Source organism: Carcharodon carcharias, chromosome 2 (assembly GCF_017639515.1).
Source record: "Carcharodon carcharias isolate sCarCar2 chromosome 2, sCarCar2.pri, whole genome shotgun sequence".
Taxonomy (NCBI): Eukaryota; Metazoa; Chordata; class Chondrichthyes; order Lamniformes; family Lamnidae; genus Carcharodon; species Carcharodon carcharias.
In genome coordinates this window covers 55,857,745-55,880,022 of record NC_054468.1, presented here as the reverse complement: position 1 = coordinate 55,880,022, position 22,278 = coordinate 55,857,745, and the positions used below count along the sequence as shown (strand labels likewise).

At 39.5% G+C, this 22,278-nt stretch overlaps 1 protein-coding gene across 1 annotated transcript in view; it reads right to left on the bottom strand.

Annotated features, from left to right (window-relative positions):
* The window catches only part of lekr1 (leucine, glutamate and lysine rich 1), a 277,802-nt gene that overhangs the window by 235,691 nt on the left and 19,833 nt on the right, over positions 1 to 22,278 (bottom strand). The gene's annotated exons all lie outside the window — the stretch shown is intronic.

Genomic DNA, 22,278 nt, shown 5'->3' with positions numbered 1-22,278 from the left:
AGTGGAAAGGGAAAATAGGTTAGAAGGTAAGATCGCAAAGATGCAGTGGCAGACTTTTAAGGACATATTTCATAACTCTCAACAAAGCTATATTCCAACGAGAAAGAAAGATGCTACAAGAAGGATGCACCATCTGTGGTGAACTAAAGAACTTAAGGATGGTATCAAATTGAAAGATGTACAAAGCTGCAAAGAATAGTGGTAGCCCAGAATATTGGGAAACTTTTAGACATCAGCAAAGGATGCCTAAGAAAAAATTAGAGGGTGAGAGAAAATTGGCAAGAAATATAAAAGCAGGCAATAAAAGCTCCTACAAGTATACAAAAAGGAAGAGATTAACTAAAGTAAGCATTAGACCCTTAGAGAATGAAACAGGGGAATTAAAAATGGGAAACCAGGAAATGACAAAGACTTTGAACAAGTACTTTGTATCTGTCTTCATAGTAGAAGGCACAAAAAGTTTCCCAAGAATAGTAGGAAATCAAGAGGCAAACTTGAAACAATCACAATCACTAGAACATTCGACCAAAGAGCAGGAGTAAGCCATTCAGCCCATCGACCCTGCCCAGCCATTTAACAAGATCATGGCTGATCTGATAGGAACCTCAAATCTACATCCTGTCTACCCCCGATAATCTATCACCCCCTTGTTTACCAAAAATCTATCCACCTATGCCTTAAAAATATTCAAAGGCTTTGCTTCCACCACCTTTTCAAGAAGAGAATTCCAAACACTCAGGACTCTCTGAGAGAAAAAATTTCGCCTCATCTCCATCTTAAATGGGCAACCTTTTATTTTTAAAGACTGAGCCCTAGTTATGGTTTCTCCTGCAAGAAGAAACATCCTCTCCACATCCACCCCGTCAAGTCCCCTCAGGATCTTATATGTTTCAATCAAGTTACCTCTTACTCTTCTAAACTCCAGTGGATACAAGCCTAACCTGTCCAACCTTTCCTCATAAGAAAACCTGCCCATTCCAGGTATTAGTCTGGTGAACCTTTTCTGATCTGCTTCCAACGCATGTACATCTTTCCTTAAATAAGGTAACCAATACTGCACACAGTACTCCAATAACCTCCTTACTTATGTATTCAATTCTCCTTGCAATAAATGATAACATTCTATTAGCTGTCCTAATTATTTGCTGTACCTGCGTACTAGTCTTTTGTGATTCATGCACCAGGGCACCCAAATCCCTCTGCACCTCAGGTTTCTGCAATCTCTCACCATTTAAATATGCTTCTCTTTTATTCTTCTTGCCAAAATGGACAATTTCACATTTTCCCACATTATACTCCATTTGCCAGATCTTCGTCCACTTACTTAACCTATCTATATCTTTTTGTAGTCTCCTTATGACCTCTTCACAAATTACTTTCCTACCTATCTTTGCATCATCAGCAAATTTGGCAACCATCCCATCCATCCCTTCATCCAAGTCATTTAAATAAATTGTAAACAGTTGAGGTCCCAGCAATGATTCCTGTGGCACACCACTCGTTACAAGTTGCCAAACTGAAAAAAGCCAATTTATGCCTACTCTTTGTTCCGTTAGCCAGCCAATCTCTAACCATAACAATAGGTTACCCCCATTCAATAAGCTTTAATTTTCTGCAATAACCTTTGATGTGGCCTTTATCAAATGCCTTCTGGAAATGTAAGTACAGTACATCCACTGGCTCCTCTTTATCCACAGCACATGTTACTTCCTCAAAGAACTCCAATAAGTTGGTTAAACATGATTTCCCTTTCACAAAACCATGCTGACTTTGCCAGATTACCTTGAACTTATCTTACCTTGAACCAAGTTATAGCCCTGCTTTGGCTCCTTTAATAATAGCTTCTAACATTTTCCCTATGACAGATGTCAAGCCAACTGGCCTATAGTTTCCTGCTTTCTGTCTCCCTCTCTTTTTGAATAATGGAGTTACATTTGCTATATTTCAATTTAATGGGATCTTTCCCGAATATAGGGAATTTCAGAAAATTAAAACCAATGCATTAACTATCTCACTGGCTACTTCTTTTAAGACCCTTGGATGAAGTCCATTAGGACCCAGGCATTTGTGAGCCTGCAGCTCCAACAATTTACTCATTTATTTCTCTGGTGATTGTAATTTTCCTGAGCTCCTCCCTCCCTTTCATTTCTTGATGTATAGCTGCTTCTAGGATGTTACTTGTATTGTCTATAGTGAAGACTGATGCAAAATATCTGTTCAATTCATCTGTCATTTTCTTGTTTTCCATTATCAATTCTCCAGACACATTTTCTATAGGATCAATGCTAACTTTGTTAACTCGTTTCTTTTTTAATTATTTATAGAAACTCTTACTACCTGTTTTTATATTTCTGGCTTGCTTTCTCTCAAATGTAATTTCTCCCTCTTTATTAATCTTTTAGTCATCCTTTGCTGTTCCTAATATTCTGTACAATCTTCTGGCCTTCCACGTATCTTTGCACAATTATATAATTTTCCTTTAAGTTTGATATGACCTTTAACCTTTCTAATTAACCATGGATGGTGTGTCCATCTCTTGAACTTTTTCTTATTCATTGGAATTTATCTATTTTGTGTATTCTGAAATATCCCCTTAAATGTTTGCCACAACATCTCTATTGACCTATCCCTTAACCTAATTTGACAATTCACTTCAGCCAGATCTGCTTTCATGCCCTCATAATTACCTTTATGTAAGTTTAAAAACATAGTCTCGGACCCACTACATTTTCCCTCAAACTGAATGTAAAATTAAGGCGTATTATGGTTGCTGCTACCTAGGGGCGCCTTCGCTATGAGATCATTAATTAATCCCATCTCGTTGTATAATACCAGGTCTAGCATATCCTGCTCTCTGGTTGGCTCCAGAACATGCTGTTCTAAGAAACTATCCCAGAAACATTATATGAACTCCTCATCTAGGCTACCTTTGTCAATCTGACTTTTCTAGTCTATGTGTAGATTAAAATCTCCCATAATTATTATCGTCCCTTTTTGACAAGCTCCCTTTATTTCTTCCTTTATACTCCATTCTACCATGTGATTACTATTAGGGGGCCAGTACACAACTTTCACAAATGACTTCTTGACTTTACCATTTCTCATCTCTACCCAAACCATTTCCACATCCTGGTTTCCTAAACCTAGGTGTCACGAAAGAATAATAATTCTCATAATGAGATATAATGAGAAAGTGGCAGCCGTATAAAGTTTCAGCAGATGAAAGCTAGAGGGAAGTACATCAGATTGTTATACCATTTGGATATAGAAATGAGACCCTGAGACTAGCTCATGCAATTCCAATAGGGGGACAGTTAGGAATTAGAAAGACACAGGCAAAAACACAAAAACATTTTTATTGGCCTGGATTGCATAGAGATGTAGTTAAAATCTGTGGAACATGTCTCACATGTCAGGTGATAGGGAAACCACAAACAGCGATGAAGCTGGCACCTTTATTTCCAATTCAATCATTTAAAGAACCTTTTACTAAGGTTATGATTGATTGTGTAGGACCCCTTCCTAAGACTAAAAGTGGAAATCAGTGCTTACTGACAATAATAATTATGGCTACAGGGTTTTCTTAAGCGATACCTTTGAAAAATATTACAACGAAGAGAATTGTGGAAGGGTTGAGTATATTTTTTTACAATATATGGTTTACCAAAAGAAATACAATCAGATCAGGGGGACAAATTTCATGTCTTAGCTGTTTAAGGAAGTAATGAACAGTTTGGGGATAAAACAGCTTTAGTCAACAGCTTACCATCCTGAATCACATGGGGTTTTGGAAAGATGGCATCAAACTTTAAAAACTATGATGGGGGTGTATATTCAGGACAATCCACAGGATTAGGATAAGGGGATTCCACTCTTGATATTTACGATTAGGGATGCTCCTAATGCATCGACTGGATTTAGTCTTTTGAATTAGTCTATGGTCATGAGGTAAGGGGACCACTGAAATTGATTCATAAGCGATTGGTGGGTCAAAATTCAGGATCTACTCTCCTGGATTATATATCAAACTTCAGAGAAAGATTGAACAGAGCTTGTGAGTTATCCAGGGAACATTTAAAGATATCACAGCAAGTAATGACAGTGAAGGCAGATAGGAGAGCCACAGTTTGTAGTTTTGTTGCTGGGGAAAAAGTGTTGGTTCTGTTACCAGTACTGAGTAACTCGTTAAAGGCAAGCTTTAGTGGACCTTACAGGATTGAAAAGAAACTGAGTGAAATAAATTATTTAATGAGCATTCCAGATAGAAGAAAGAAGCAGAGGATGTGTCATATAAATATGTTTAAAAAGTACCTTGCCAGGGAAGGGGACCAAAAGGGGGTATTAGCGGTGGTTGATAAAGAGAAAGAGGTAGAAATGAAGAATTCTGAAATGGATTTTCCTCTAATCAAATTGGACGAGGAGAGGGTACTTGAAAATTTAAATGTAATATTGAGTTACCTTCCAGACAAGTGATTTGGAGAAGCTATTGCAGTCACACAAAGCTATTTGTAGGAATAAGCTGCGGATTTAGCTACACTTGATGCATGTGTAGGAGTTTCATCTTTGATAAGGCAACATCCTTATAGATTAAATCCAGCAAAGTTATCACAAGTACAGAAAGAAATTGAATACAAGCTTCAAAATGACATCACTGAGTCTAGTTGCAGTGACTGGAGTTCATCTATTGTGATGGAACCGAAACTGGATGGAACTCAAAGACTGTGTGTGGACCATTGAAAGGTAAATTCAATGACAAAAGCAGATTCATATCCAATATCATGGTTGGAAGATTGGATTGAGAAAGTGGGACAATCAAAGTTTATCACAAAGATTGGCTTGCTGTGAGGATATTGGCAAGTACCATTATCGGAGAGAGCAACAGAGATGTCGGCTTTTGTGATGCCTGATGGACTCTGTTAGTTTAAAGTCATGCCATTTGATATGAAAAATGCATCTGCATTATTTCAAAGGCTGACAAACAAAGTAATTGCAGGACTGGGCAATTATGCTGCTTATAGTGATGACTTGATAGTTTTCAGTCAAACATGGGAGGGGCATTTACAACATCTGGAAGAATTATTTAGTCAGAGCTAATTTGGTGATGAACTTGGTTGAAAGCGAATTTGCAAAAGTATAAGTTACATATCTAGGCCATACCATTGGACATGGTAAGATGGCTCCAAGGGATGTGAAAGTCAAAGCTATCATGGATTTCCCCAAGCCTACAACAAAATGATAAGTTTTGAAATTTCTGGACATGAGTGGGTTTTTATCGGAAATCTGTACCAAATTTTAGCAGTGTGGTTGCTCCTTTGACTGAACTATTAAAAAAGAACAAGAAGTTTCAATGGACACAGGAGTGTCAGAAGACATTTGACAGTTTGAAAACTGTATGACACCAGTTTTGGTGGTACCCAATTATGCCAAGTAATTTAAGTTGGCCATTGACACAAGCGATATAGGAATTGGAGCCATACTGTTGCAAGAAGATGAAACTGGAATTGAGAAATAGGGTATTTTTCACGGGTGTTGAATGTCCAAGGGAGAAGACATTCAACGATTGAAAAGGAGACCCTGGGTCTGGTGTTAGCATTACAGCATTTTGAGATTTACGTTGCAAACAATTCATCAGAAACAATTGTTTATACAGACCACAATCCTTTAAAGTCTCTGGACAAATTTTGAGACCAAAGTGCAAGGTTATTCAGATGGAATTTATTATTGAACTATTTAATATACAAATTATACGTGCAGCTGGACGAGAAGATCTAATTGCAAATGCACTGGCAAGAGTTTGAAGTTCAAAGGAAAATTGGACACTTAGAACTTGGACATTGGACTGAATTGACTTCTATTAATACCAAGGATTTGTATATTTATATATATGTTAATGCATGCATCTGGTAATGTAATAGTGTGAGTATTTCGATAAGTATAGGAGATGGTGTAAGTTGGGTTAAGAAAATGAAGCTATCTTTTTAAAATTAAGACCATTCCTTTTCCCATAAGGAGGGGGGGTGTCACGAAAGTATAATACTTCTCATAATATTATTGTGATTTATTGTAAAAGTAGGTTAATAGTGGGGTTTGGATAGTTTCTTTCTTGTGGGATTTAATTGAATTGGAGACAGCTAGTCTGGAGGCTTTGACTCTTTAGAAGAAGCTAGGTTTGAAATGCTAAATATGTAAATACATCTGAAGTTTTAGAATGTGAGGTGAGAAGAATTTGCATTTGTAGATAAATCAGGGTAGTTTGAATCTCAAAGAGATATTAGGATGTTACACCTAGCCAGGGAAGCTAGGCCAAGCAGTGTGTTTATTTTTCCCAATGGTTACTGATAATATTACCACTGTGCAATGATTTATATTATGAGGAAAGTAAAGTTCCAAAGACATATGGGAACAATGGAATCTGCATTAAAAGGGAGAAACATGTATAAAGGAAGTTGAGGTTATATGTTAGGGAAGGCATTGTAAGATCTACCAAAGGTGTGAAAAGCCTCCAGTATTTGTGCATTAAGCTGCTGTCTACAGAAACCAAAGTTAGGAAAAGTCACTTTGAATTTTCCTGCCCAGGGTATTGTGTTGACTTGCCTGGGTCTGTTTAAATCTATTTTTTTGTTACCATTGCCTTAACAGGGGTGTGACTGGTAGCCAGATTAATAGGGGTTATTATAGCAGTAATTTGTAGACCAATGTATATGCTTGAAATCTTTTCTTCTGTTAATAAATGCTTAATTTAGATTTCTAAACAATCTCTAAGTCTTGGTGAACTTATTACTTCAGAATTCAGGGCTCGCAACTCAAAATAAATACAAATTGCAAAATCTTTGTGACCGCGAGATCAAGTTTCCCTTGTGGATTTGATCTGCCTGGCACATATCACCTGTTGCATTATAACAAAGGTCATCCTTCTCTATTGTGCTAATACCATCATTAACTAGTAGAGACACCCTTCCACCTTTTCCTCACTTCCTATCCTTCCTAAATGTCCTATATCCTTTAATATTCAGGTCCAATCCATGTTCTCCTGCAGCCATGTCTCTATAATGGCTATCAAATCATGCTCATTTATTTCTATGTGCGCTCTCAGTTCATCTGTTTTGCTTTGAATGCTTCGTGCATTCAGATACAGAGCCTTTAGTTTTATCCTTTTATTCTTTTTATAATCTCTAGTCTCATCTGTTGATTTACTGTTAGATTTGTACTCTCTGCCCCTTCCTGTCACCATCTGTTTATCATTTCCCGTAATAGTACCTTTCTCTTTTGCCTTGTCTCTACTCTTTGATTTACCACAGCTTCCCAAATTTGTACCCTTGACCTCGTTACTTAGTTTAAAACCCTCTCTACTTCCCTAGTAATGCGGCTCACAAGAACACTGGTCCCAGCACGGTTCAGGTATAGACTGTCCCAACGGTACAGATCCCACTTTCCCTAGTATTGTTGCCAGTGCCCGTGAACCGGACCCCACTTCTCCCACACGAGGCTTTCAGCCACTCAATCATCTCCCTATACTAATTTTTCCTGTGCTAATTTGCAGGTGGCTCAGATAATAATCAGAGATTATGACCTTTGAGGTTCTATTTCTTAATTTGGTGCCCACCTCATACTGACTATGCAGAATCTCCCTCTTTGTCCTGCCATGTTGTTGGTACCAACATGGACAACAATGACTGGATTCTCCCCCCACCCCCCACTGCATGTTCCTCCAGCCCCAAGCAGATGTTTCAAACCCTGGCACTGGGCAGGCAACACAGCCATCTGGACTCATGCTCTTTGCTGTAGAGAATGGTGTCAATCCCTCTGACTATACTGTACTAGGAAAACTGATGGGACAAAAGACTGATATGTCTCTGGACTTGATTGCCTGAATCCTATATTCTTAAATGAAGCGATGCAGGGATATTGGAAGCATTGGTTGTAATCTTCCAAAAGGTTCCAGTGGATTGGAAAACCACAAATGTAATTGACTGCTATTCAAAATAGGTGGGAGAAATAAAGCGGGAAACTATAGGCCAGTTAGTCGTTGGGAAAATGCTAGAATCCATTAAGGTGGTAATAGCAGGACATTTACAAAATCATAATACAGTCAGGCAGAGTAAACATGGTTTTGTGAAAGGAAATTGTGTTTGACAATTTTATTGGAGTTCTTTGCGGATGTAACAAGCAGGGTGGATGAAGGGGAACCAGTGGGGTGCATTTGGATTTCCAAAAGGCATTTGATAATGTGCTATATAAAAGGCACAAGATAAGAGCTTATAATATTGGGTTTATATTAGCATGGATAGCAGATTGGCTAACTATCAGGAAACAGACAGTCTGGATAAAGGGTTATTTTCAGATTGATAAGATGTAACCATTGGAGCTCCACAGCGTTCAGTGCTGAGGCCTCAACTATTTACGAGCTATATTAATAACTTGAAAGAAGGGACAGTCAGTATTGTAGCCAAATTTACTGATGAATCAAAGGTAGGTAGGAAAGAAAGTTGTGAGGTGGTTAAGGAGAGTCCACAAAGGGATATAGACAGGTTATGTGAGCAGGCCAAAAAAATGGCAGGTGGATCATAATGTGGGAAAAATATGGGGCTGTCTACTTTGGCAAGAAGAATAGAAAAGCAGAATATTATTTAAATGGAGAGAGATTAAAGAGTGCTACAGCACAGAGGGATCTGGTATCCTTATACATCGATCACAAAAAGTTGTCATGCATGTACAGCAAGTAATTAGGAAGCCCTTTATTGCAAGGGGGATGGAATATAATAGGGAAGTATTATTACAACTGTACAGAACATTGTTGAGACTGCACCTGGAGTACTGCGTATAGTTTTGATCTTCTTACTTAGGGAGGGACTTACTTACATTGGAAGCAGTTGAGAAGGTTCACTAGGCTGATTCTTGGGATGAAGAGATGCTCTTATGAGGAAAGGTTGAGCAGGGTGGGTGTATACTCATTGGAGTTTAGAAGAACAAGAGGTGATCTTACTGAAACATTTAAAATTTTGAGAGGATTTGACAAGGTAGATGCTGGAAAGTTGTTTCCTCTGGAGGGTGCATCTAAAACTAGGGGCAGAGTTTAAAAATAAGGGATCTCCCATTTATGATGGAAATGAGGAGGAATTTCTTCTCTCAGAGGGTCTTCAGTCTTTGGAATTCTCTTCCACAGAGACCAGTGGAGGCTGGATCATTGAATATACTCAACGCTGAGTTGGACAAATTTTTGGTCGACAAGGGAGTTAAAGCTTATGGGTGACAGGCAGGAAAGTGGAATTAAGGTCACAATCAGATCAGCCATGATGTTATCCAGTGTAGAGCAGGCTCAATGAGCTGTATACCCTACGCTTGCTGCTATTTATTATGACCTTTGATCATAAAATACAGCAACAATCTTGAAGTCAACATGTTCAAAATAAACATTTAAATGACTGCTAGCTTTTTTTGGATACAAGCTCCAGTGTTCTCATGACAAAGTCAGCACTGATACTTTCTTATATCAAACTATTTTTTTATTTTTGCCTGTGGACAATGCCAAATGGAAAACTTGGTGTCTTATTCAACTGTCTTTCTACTTGTGTCCCATTCTCTAATTCTTGCTCTTTCAGTCTTGCACATTCTGGCATGGATTTTCACTCCTGGGAAGGGTAGCACGAGTCGGGAAATATCTTGGCTTACCATGCCCACCTCATGAGAAACACATCTGAATGGCGTAAACTTAGCTCCAGCGGGTGGGTGTGGGATGGAGTCTGGCTCTGTCTCCCATAGATGTAGATCGGAGATGGGTCTCCACCACGGGTAGGGCAAGGTGCCAGGTCCCGCATCCACCCACCAAGAACAGGGATTGAGCCCTGTGTTTTTGGCATCAATCTGATCCATACCAGATTTCCAGCCAACTGAGCCAACAGGCACCACCACCACATGGAGTCCAAATTGTTGTAACAACAAACACTTTTCCATGCATTTTGTAGCCTGACATAGAGCAAATAGCATAGATAGTGATGACAGTAGCTCCAATTTTTTTCCATCACATACCTGACCAGGAATCTCCTACTCTTACCGCCTGCCGTTGGCGTATGCTGGAAGAATTTACAAGTTAATAATCAAACTGTTTGGCCATTGTAAACGCATCTTCCATGGGACATCAAGTTCCGGAGTAGGACTTGAACGCTGAGCTTCTGGCTCAGAGGCAAGGAGGCTACCCACAGCACCACAAGATCTCTTTTACAGTCTTTACTATAGTAAACAAAAGTATTCTGCTTCATGAAAGCTTATTCAAAACTTTAAGTGCCCATCAAGTATTTAATCTTTATCAGAACAGACTTGTAATCATAACCCTACATCAAAGACAGCTAATCCTTTACTAACCTCTTTGATCTGTCAATCAAACTGCAAACCTAGGGTCCCCTGCTTAGATAATGAGTGGTTGTGGAAAGCGTCCAGACATTAATAATGACATAATGAAAGCCCTTGAGATATTGTCAACAAACAGCCACTATAATTCCCAGAAGAGATTTTTTTCACCTCTCACTGACACAGGCAGCCTCTTGTTTTGAATTTGTTAAGGGCAGGGTATTTAAATAACTTCACAGCTTGAGATTTTTTAACCTCTCACTGATACGGGCAGGCAGAGTATTAATTTTTAAAGGGCTAGGGATTCAAATAACTTCACAGCTTGACAGGTCCACTGACCTTATTCACTCTTCAAGAGCATTTACGACTACTATAAAAATTCGCCAACCCTACACTATGAGTTAAGGCCCTTGCTCCAGCAAAAATATGGTTGGTTTGAACTCAGTGCCGAGTTCAAATGGCCCTGCTGAGCTTGGGTTCCCTCATGTGTGAGTTACAACCTGTCGTCTTTCCCCAATTGATGAAAAGGGATCTGTTGGAAACATGAGCGGGCTTCTGAATCTGGGTCCTGCCCACCATTTTCAAAGTCCACAGAGTCTCCACACCTCCACAAAAATCCAGGCTCCTGTTTCTGTATTTCTCCTTAAATCTTTCAAAAACTTACTTCTGATGTAATTGCTGTCCTGTATCTTCGTTTACAACACTTTTTCTCACAATCTTTCCCTTTGTCTCTTAATTTCTTACTATATTTTTTCACTGAATTTCCATATTTATCTCTGTATTTCGCTCTTTATGTTTGGAACTTGAGTAATGCTTAGTTTTGGCAAGTCTCTCCCTCTTCTTCTGGATTTCTCACGTTCTTTCCCTTTTTTGCTGACAAGGAGATCTAGAGGCTCCCAACTTTTCATAAAGCATAAATTATCTAATTTCACTTTGGGACATGCACCATCTTGTTGCATTAATAAGATGGAGTGGGTAGCCAAATTTTTGTCCCGATAGATTGAGAGACCAATCCTGGAGGGAGCAGGGAGGTTAGGAGCAGGGGGTTTAGCTGAAATTAGTCCCAGATTGCAGGATTGGTCCTGGATAATTGTGCAAATGAACAACTGATTAGCATAGGCTAATCAAATCTAAAGAACACAACAGGTAACCATGATCAAAATCTTTCAACTTATACCAATGTCAATTAAATTAAATGTTCTTATATTTTATTATGGACACATCAGTGGATCAATCTAAATATCCAATTATCAGATTATCCAACAGTGACTTAAACTCAGAAATAATGACTTTACTACAAATTTCTATAAAACCCTAGCAGATTCTCTATTGTAATATTTCATAATATTCTTTTTAAATAGTCATTTAGTAGTACAGGGCTTGAGTATTGCTGAAAAAAAAAAAGAAACATGCTATCAAAGCTTTTCACCTTGCACTTAACAAGATAACTCTCAAGAATTTTCCAACCATAATGGGGGAACAACAATTTATACTGCATGAGAAGAGAGTGCTGATTGGTTGGCAAGTGGACTGTGATTGGTGGAGAGGTTGCCATGAAGAATGTGACAATTAAAAGAAAGGAACAAAAGGGACATGTCCATGCATTGCACCTTTTTCAACTAAACAGAAGCTTTGGGAACAGTCATTCCTGGTTCATTCCCCAGGGTAATGCCTTGACTAGGGTTGACTTGCCCGGTTTGAATTTGAGCAAAGCTGGGCAGTAACTGTTCCATGCTGTATTCTCCATGGCAACGCCTCCACCAATCAATGCTTGCCAACCCTGGGGAATGAACCAGGAATGACTGTTCCCAAAGCTTCTGTTTAGTTGAAAAAGGTGCAATGCGTGGACATGTCCTTTTTGTTCCTTTCTTTTAATTGTCACATTCTTCATGGCAACCCCTCCACCAATCACAGTCCTCTTGCCAACCAATCAGCACTCTCTTCTCATGCAGTATAAATTGTTGTTCCCCCATTACAGTTGGAAAATTCCTGCATGCTATCCTGATGAGTGCAAGACGAAAAACTTTGATAACATATCTCTTTTTTCAGCAATGCTCAATATTCTTTTTGTTTATAATTTCTTCTCTCCATACCACAGCTCTGTCAAGACCTGCTCTATCTCAGGAATTGTTAGTGGCCTGCTATGCTTTCCATTTGGTTTCTTCAACCACTTGGTTGCTAAGTTGGGGAGTCAGGTGGAATTGCAATGAATTCCTAACTACATTTAATGACTTTTTAAAGTGAATTCCCAAATTTGCATAATACGTTTTCTTCAGCAAATGCCCATACTGCACAAGAAAAAAATAGCTGGATTTGGGATATTTTAAATAAGGAGATCAGAACATGGCAGACTTGAAATGTTTGATAAATGTACGCAATAAAAAAGTTTTGGTAATTACCCATGCTCTCCCTTTGTCTCCTGGATATTAGAACCTCTTGGGCAAAAAATTACAATTCAATGGGCTTGTTTCTCATGTGTAAAAAGAATGCAAAGCATACCAATTTAGCAGTGGTTGCCTGCCCTCAATTTCCCCATATTTAGACATTTTGAGCAGATGCCTAAAATGGGCATTTGGTCCCTTAAAAATGTAAATTAGCAGCCTAATGCCAATTGAATGTTCCTTTACTAATATTAAGCAATAATTAGTGGCTGCCCAGAAATCTTCAGCAGATCAAAAAGAACATCAAAGTTTAAAAAAAAATCCTGCCATGACAGAAAGAGTAGGATTACTCCTAGACCTCAATAGCAGTCATGAATGGCCTGCACCTTCATAGCCCACTCCAATCCCGCCTCCTAAGACTTACTGGAGGCATGTGGCCAAAGCTCTTCACTTAGATGAACTACCTGTGGTAGTGCCACGCCAAGTAGGCCGATGAGCAGCAAGGGCCATTTCCATTAATTATCTGAAAGCACATATTGTTCATGTGGGCCCAGCTGTCCCAAACCAATGTCTAACCCATTGTGTCACAGGGGTAGAGAATCAGCATTAACTTTTTCTGACAACAAAACACAGATGGCTAATCAGTTGCCTTCAAAATTCAACAGGTTTTTTTTATTTGTAAACTGAATTAAAAATAAAATCAGGAAAGCCATTCTCACGTTCTCTTCTCTTAGCTGAATATACATTTACTGAACACAAAACAAAATCTACAACAGGTGTGTAATCGTTTTGTGTCTCACATACATGGAACATTAAAAAAAAATACAAACTTGCCACAAAATTATTTAAAGAAAAGCTGCTATGCAAAGAATACTAGGAAAAAAAGAAAAATATCCCATCAGTATAGTTGACTGAATAGGACAGATGTATCCTGAGAAATTAGGGGCACAGCACATGCTCAGAACGCACAACCCAAATTTAACTCAAGTCACATGTTTTAGCAAAAATATCACCTTCAAGCTTGCACTTATTGGAGACACTGTGGCCATCAAGTAAAAACTTTAACGAGGGCATTAAAAGGCAAGAAAAGGCAATTCAATGGATAAATTCTATCAGGTACTGTAAAATTAGCAATCCTTGTTAATTTTTTTGATTTGGTTTAAACCCTTATTTTGAATGTTGAAAATTTCAGTTACTACAAATGGAATGGCAGCTGGGGAAAAAATTGGAAAGAGGAACTCATGTATACCCAGTAGCCAGACTGCACAATTACAGGGTAATAAATATCAGTTGTAAGAAGTACAGATATTGTGCATCACAAAGTGTGGCACCTTTAACACTGAAAATACCTATCAAGAAAAAGGTACAGCGGATACTTAAGTGTTTTCAATGAAATGCACACCTAATCTTATATACAATAGATAGTTGTTTAGAAGTATTGTAATATATGTGTGTGCATATATATGCACATGTACACTTCTTACAATTTTTGCTTATTTGCCTGTGCTACATATATAACTCTATTAGTTTTAAAGTAAATCAGAAGAAAATGTTGAATCCTTCACTCTCAAATTCTGCTCCATTTCTGATCCTAATTAATTGGAGTTCAAAGAAATCAATGATGTGTGAATATTTTCTGTCATACTGTTCCCACAGACCAATCACAGCTCACCAAACCACTCAATAGCAATCACCACTAAAATGACCATAAGCTGTTGGAGAATCAATGAGCAATTACCGTATAAGATGAAATCCATTGAATTCCCACCATTGCCTGGAAATAATTTTAACAGCATAATTTGTGAGCCCTATTATTCAAACATAGAGAAACCAGCTCTGCTTACCAGCAACCAATAAGATTTCTAGAAAGTAACACTAATGAAACAGTTAAGTGATACTGCAGGCCAATGAAATGCTTAACACATCAAAAATATTTGAAATGGCACATAATCACTGCAGCTTAATGAGATTTCTAGAAAATGAACTGATTATAAATGCTGCATGATTCTACTGATCACTGATAATTTATTTATTGTGAAAGGACAGGAGTCCATTCAGCCCATCAAGCATGTGTCAGCTCTTTGAAAGAGTTGCCCAATATAGACCATAACACAGTTTTTTCCCAATAACCATATAATTAGTTCTGTTCAATTACATGTCTAATTGCCTTTTGAAAGTTCCTTTGGAATCTGATTTTATCATCATTTCAGGTAGTAAAGAAGCAAAATACTGTGGATTCTGGAGATATTAAAAGAAGCATTTTTTGTCAAAGCCTTTTGTCTTGCACTCATCAGCTCAGTTTGCAAGAAATACCAATATCAGGGGAACCACATCTTTATACTATATGAGGAGACAGTGCTGGTTGGTTGGCAATTGGACTCTGATTGGTAGAGGTGCGGCCACAGAGAATGACAGTTAACTGCCAAGCATTGTTTGAAAGTTAAACCAGGCAGCTTGACTCTGATTAGTCAAGGCAATGCCCCGGGGCATTGCAAATCAGCAAATGGCTATTACTTATTTTGTTTAGCTGAAACATGTACAATGTTTGTACATGTTCTTTCTGTCTGCAAAGAAATGGGCCCTGTATGTTAATATATATGTAACTTACAGTATACACAAACGCACCACACTGCGTGCCCGACTGATATTCTTAAATCAGTTGTCAGCATAACTCTTAAGGTTATTTAGCAAATGTTGTCCAACTGTTTGGCAGTTAACTGTCAGTGAGTGGGCTCCCGACGCTGAATGGCCAATCGGAGGTCCTTTAGCTCTCAGAGATCAGCAGCCCCACCAAATGAGGTGGGAAGCTGCTGATGTGAGGATGCAGACAACAATGTACGAGTATCAGAAAGTTAATTTTATTCTTTCAAATGCCAGGGCTACCTGGCCTTGATTCTGGAAGGGCAACCTCTCCATGGGCTGGCCAACAGCCACAGCTGTGGCCCAGCAGCCATTATGGATCTTCAGCATGGTGGGAATTATGGGAAATGATCCATCGTCATCATGCCCCCACCCCCTTTCCTGCCCTGAGCCCATCACATTGGCTATGGGCCACCAGTACTACTGACTGTAAATCCCAGTCGACCCAGGACAAGGCCTTCATAGGCCCCTTAATTAATTCTAATTAGCCCCCATTGGCTACCATCTACATCCTGGTGGGCAGCTGACCAGACCTCGAGTCGGTCTTTTTCAAAATGGCTCAGGGTCAGAATAGTGCCAAGAAACCAGCATGGAGGTTGGCGGTGACAAATTGTGCACCTGCCTCCAATCTGGGCCCTGACCAGGTTGTCTTTTATTTACTCTGTCTAAACCCTTCATGATTTTAAATACCTCTATCAAATCTTCCCTTAGCCTTCTCTGCTCTAAGAACAACTCAAGCTTCTCTATTTTATTCACATGATTGTAATCCCTCAGCCTTGGAATCATTCTAGTAAGTCTCTCCTATACTCGCTCCATGGCCTTCATATCTTTCCGAAAGTGTGGTGCCAAGAATTGTACACAATACTCCAGCTGGGTTGGAACCAACATTTTATTTTGGTTTAGATAACTCCTTGGCTTTTGTACTCTGTGTCTCTATTCAAAAAGGTCAGGATCCCATATGTTTATTACTTGCTTTGTTACCCTGTCTTCAAAGATTTGGACATAAACATCCTAGATCTCTTTGTTCTTGCAGCACTTTTAAAACTCTACCATTTAGCTTGTATTGTCCCCTGCACTACTCCCATCAAAATGCACCACACAATTTTCTACATTGAACTTCATCTGCCATGTGTCTGCCAGAGACAAGGGAGATAATGCTTCTTTCGGTATATAAAAAGGAAGAGATTAGCAAAAGTAAACATGGGTCCATTAGAGGCAGATAGGAGAAATTATACTGAGGAATATCTGTCATGAAGGACAGAAAGAAAACATTCCTGAACTAGTGAGATCGTGAGGAACCAACGATCTCGGGAGGTTGAGGAATTTAGTGAAATTAGAATCAGTAAAGGAATATGAGTGGAAAAATGAATGGTGCTAAACTGGGACTAAAAGCTGACAAATCCCCTGTATTCAAAGGCCCACAAACTACAGTTTTAAAATAGTAATACAGAGATAGTGCATTGAATTTGATCTTCTAAAATTCCCTAGATTCTGGAATGGTCCCCATGCATTGCAAGGTAGAAAATGTAGCCATGGAGGGAGAGAGTAAACAGAGGCAGTTAGGTTGACATCAGTAGTCGGGAATTGATTATTAGGGGATTGATAACAAAGGCACTTAAAAAATTATGAATGAGTAGCGGCAACACAGATTTATGGAAGGCAAATCATGCTTGACAAATCTGTTGGAATGTTTTGAGGTTGTATAACTAGCAGGATAGATAAGGGAGAACCAATAGGTATAAGGTATTTAGATTTTCAAAAAACATTCAATGAGGTGCCACAACATAAAATTAAGATCCCTGAGATTTGGAGAAAAATATTAACATGGATTGGGGATTGATTAGTGGATAGAGAACAGAGAGTAGGAACAAACATGATCACCTTTGGGTTGACGAACTGTAACTTGTGGCATACCACAAGGATCAATGTATGGGCCTTAGCTATTTACAATCTAAATCAGTGACTTAGATGAGGGAACCAAGTATCATGAGACCCAGTTTGCTGAAAATGCAAAGTGAGGAGGAAACATTAGCTGTAAAGAGGATGCAAAAAGGCTGCATCCTGGTACAAGTCAGCAGAAGTGACAGAATATATTAGCTGGGGATGTAATCCCCCTCATCCCAGGACATGGCTGCAATGCAGAAGAACATTCAATGACCTTACAAAGATTGCTCAGGAAAGCTTCCTAAATTTATATCTATTGATTAGTTTTCCACTACTAGCTGCCCCAACACACACAACACTTCACTCACTCCATTAGCAGCACATTCCTACAATCATTGCAGCACAACACACCATTCCTTCTACAACTACTACATCTGCCATTCACCTCACTTCCTTCATTTCCTCACCCCTTTGCCATCTTGCACACATCAACAGCATTTCTGTACTCTGACATACATGTCCTCTAAACTTCTCACCACTCTAACACTAACACGCTTTCTTCTTTCTTGCAGGACAAGCTCACACACAATGGCTGGGAGCAAGAATTTACTGGAGGAGAGCCAAGCTTCACATCCATATGCTGTCCCCACTTGAAGAGCAGACCACAAAAAACATGGGCAGAGGATAATGATATCTGGAGAGGCTGGAAGGTTTTCAACCATCTTTTCCTCCTCCCCTTCTCACATAAATCTCACCCTTATACAAAGATGCATAACAAATTGCTCCTGCTTTCAGAAGCCACTCATTTTCTTACCCATACACGAAGGTAACGTGTGGATAGACAGTAACGTATAAGCATTTATCAAATCAACAATGGGGTCTGCTGAATTAGTGAAGTAAAAGATTTTGCTTTGGGTTACCTGTTGGTCTGCATGATCTCATTGATGGAAGAAGAAGGCCAAAGGTTAACAGTTTGAGGGCATTAATATGGTGAGTGTGAGGACTGTGTCAAATGGAAGGAAAGGCAGTTAGTGCTGGGGGCAAGTAAAGAGTTTATCAGGAGAATCACTCCTCAATAATTTATTGCCTTCTAGCTCTGGAAACTTGCTGGACTGCTGGATCATGCTTTTTGTCCCCAAATGCAATTTCCTGCTCCACTTCTTCCTCCTCAGATTTCTCTAAGACAACTCGCCTTTGAATAAATATTGTGAAGCATGTAGCAAATAAAGATAAAGAACATTTGTAACTCTTCCTGGGCTGCTTTGATCTCCAGATCTTTCCAGACAGCAGAACTGTTGGCCTGCTTAGTCTAGCTTTCATTATATTTCTGCACACAGACAGTGGTAGAAACTTGGAACTTTCTTCCACCAACTGCTATTGAAGTTAGATCAATTGCTACTTTCAAACAGAGACTGATAGATTTCTGTTAACCAAAGGTATTAAGAGATATGGGGTAAAGGCAGGTATATGGGGCTGCATTTTTACCTTGATGAGGGGGCAAGCGCCTGACACGCAAGAGTGTGAAATGGCACGTGATGACGTCAAGCAAGCGTCCCGACATCATCATGCACTCGCGCGGAATTTCGGTCGGCAGATGTGCACAGGAGTCGGCCCGCCTGCCAACAATTAAGCGGGCTATTAAGCCCATTAGTTGATTAATTAAATAGAATTTTTCCCTGCCCGTCCAACCTTATGGTTGGCTGGCGGGTAAATAGGCAAGTAGCCTTTCGATTTTTGAGGAAACCTCATCCACGGGTAAGATATGGTTTCCAAGGTTAATTAAAAATAGAATAAAAGTTTTCAGAACTCATTTGCAACATGTCCCTACTCATGTGACACAGTCACATGAGGGGACATGTTTTCCTTATTTTTTAAAACTTTCTTTTTAATGTGGAAAGTCATCAGCTCCCTAAGGCAGCTCTGTGCCTTCAGGGAGCTTTCTGTGAGCACACCGGCGCCATGTGCTGACTTGCGCACTCACCCTCCTCCCCCCCGCCACCCACCCAGACAGCATTTCAGCAAATGATTCATGCTGGCTGTCCAATTAATGATCAGGGCCCCAGCGTGGGCGGCGGACCATTACACGGCCGCTCCCGGGCCTACCTGCCGCAACCAACTGATGAGGGGAAAATCCCCACCCAATGGATTTAGGACGTCAATGTGCCTTGATCTTATGGAGTGGCCAAACAGGATCAAGTGATAAATGCACTACTCCTGTTCATATATCAGAGCTTGGAGTCGGTCAGTGCCTGGGTCCTAGACAGAATTTGAGAGCCAATGGCCTGCTTGAAATAGAGTGGTTACTGAAAATTGACACAACGTGATGGCATCATGCCTACTGTCAGGAATCATGCACAGACCTGCATGAATTGCTGCCTGTGGTTGTAAACAAACTGGAAATTGAGCAAACAGAAATCCTTCCTATCAGAAACAGAACTGCTTTAAGATTGGGAATATGCAGTGCTACTTTTGTATTGCCTTGATTCCATGCACTTGTCAGAATCAGTCAATGTAGGAAAATATCACTCTTCCTTTCTTAAATGGGAAAGGTGATGGCTACTAATGCCTTACAAGATGTGCTGGGTGTCATGTGCACAGCTGGTGTCCAGAGAGAGGAATTTGGAAGGAAGTAGACACAATAAACAAAAAAGGCTACAACCAAGGTGACATTCAGTGTCACAGGCAATGCAATGCATGCCCTGGTGTTAGGCTCCAATTCTCATTGCAACAGGTGATCCAGATACATAATTGTCTCCCTATTGAAATGCAGGCACCTTGAACAATGATCTGCTGTGAGGTCACAGTATGATGATTGGTTTCCTGGAGGTCTTTGGTACTGATTCACCCCCTCCTTATTGGGGAGCATCAAGAATGAGTTAATCAGCATGCCCATGTTCAGCAATTGTGAAAAAAAATTAAATGAGAAAAACATTTGTAGCCCTCCACAAACTCTCTCTTCCAAAGTATAACAGTCAAGCAGTATCCAAAACAGCTAAAACCTTCCCCGAAAAGCACCCTTATAGCTTAAATCAACTAACCAGAGCCTTACCTCAATGGAGGTGAGGACTGATCCCCTTAAACACCACTTTTAAAAACTGCTTCCTAACTGTTGCTGTCAAAAGCATACTGGGGAGGTTAAGGAATTGTGATTGAGTTCAGTTTTTCCTTTGGTGGGGTGGGGTGGGGTGGGGTGGGGTGGGGGTTGGGGGAAAGGGAGGAGGTGCTTGCAGAGATTTGAAATACCCTTCATGTGAGGAAGTGCCCTGAATGCCATAGCTCTAATTTTAAGGTTATGCACCCTTATTCTACACTCTACCACCAGAGGAAATGGTTTCTCTCTATCTACCTGGTCAAATTTTTTACATCATCTCAAACACCTCAATTAGATCACCACTTAATTTTCTATACTCAAGGGAATATAAGTCTAGTCTATGCAACCTGTGCTCATAATATAACCATTTTAGTCCTGCTATCATTCTGGGGAATTTGTGATACATACCCTTCAAGGCTCATATATCCTTCCAAAGGTGTGATGGCCAGAACAGAATATGGTGTTCCATTTGAGGTATAATTGGAGCTCTTTACAGCCATAACATAAATTCCATCCTTTCTCCAGCTCTTTTGAAATTAATATTTCATTAGACATTTTAATTAATTTTTGCACCTGTCTACTAGCTTTTAGTGAATTCTGTACTTGGACTTCTAAATCTGCTAACCATTTAGAAAATATACTGGTCTATCTTTCTTAGGTCCAAAGTGGATGATGTCACATTTTTCTACATTATACTCCATCTGCCACATCTTTGTCAGTCACCGAGTCTAGCAATCTCCGTTTGCAACTTTCTGTTTCCATCTAGTTTATTTATTGTGCCACCTAACAGTGTTTAAATTAGATTTTAGAATTCTCATCCTTATTTTCAAATCCTTCCAGAGCCTCAACCCCTCTATGCCTCTTTAGTCTCTTCCTTTCATAAAAGCCTTAATTCTGACCTCTCGAAGCAGTGTTGATTTTAATAGCTACATCATTGGTGGTTATAGCAACTGCCTAGGCCCTAAGCTTTGAAATTCCTTCACTAAACCTCACCACCTCTCTACTCTTCTTTAAGATGCTCCTTGACCAAGCTTTTATTCATCTGCCCTAATATCTCTTTATTTAGGCTTGATGCCAAATTTTGCTTTACAATGCTCCTGTCAATTGCCCTAGGATATTTTATTACATTAAATACAAGTTAGAGTTGTGCTTTCAGCAAACTTAGATATATGGCTCTCCATTTCTTCATCCAAGGCATTTATAAACAAAGTGAAAAGCCAACGTCCGAGTACCCATGCACAGGGGTCACCACTAGTGACACCCTGCCTATTTGAGGACATGCACGTTATCCCTATTCTCTGTGTCCTGCTTCCTATCTAGTTCCATGTAGTCTTATTTTCACTAATAGTCACTTATGTGAAACCTTATCAAATGCTTTCTGGAAATCCACATGTATAACACACTCGCTTATCTGCTACATTAGTTATCTCCTCACAAATTTCAACTAGATTTGTTAGAAATGACTTACCTTTACAAATCAATTCTGGCTTTCTCTGATCAGCTCATATTTATCCAAATGTTCTGTCACTCCATCCATCATATCCGATTCTAGGAATTTTCTCACAACTAACTTTAGACTAAAAGGCCTATAGCTTCCTGGTCTGGCCTAATATTTCCTTATGTGGCCCGGTGTCATACTTTGTTTCATAATGCTCCTGCGAAACGCTTTGGGACGCTTATGTTAAAGATGCTATATAAAGTTGTTGTTGTTGTTTATCACTCCTACCCTTCTTAAATAATCTATGGGCAGAACTTTTACCTTGGCGGGTGGGTGCGCGCCCGACCCGCGAGGGTAAAAAGATGCAAGTTGACGTTGAGTGGCGTTCTGACATCAACATGCAGTCATGTGATATTTTGGTCGGCAGGCACACGTGGGAATCTGCAGCGCGCCCGCCGACAATTAAAAAGTCTATTAAGGCCATTAAAAAGATAATTAAC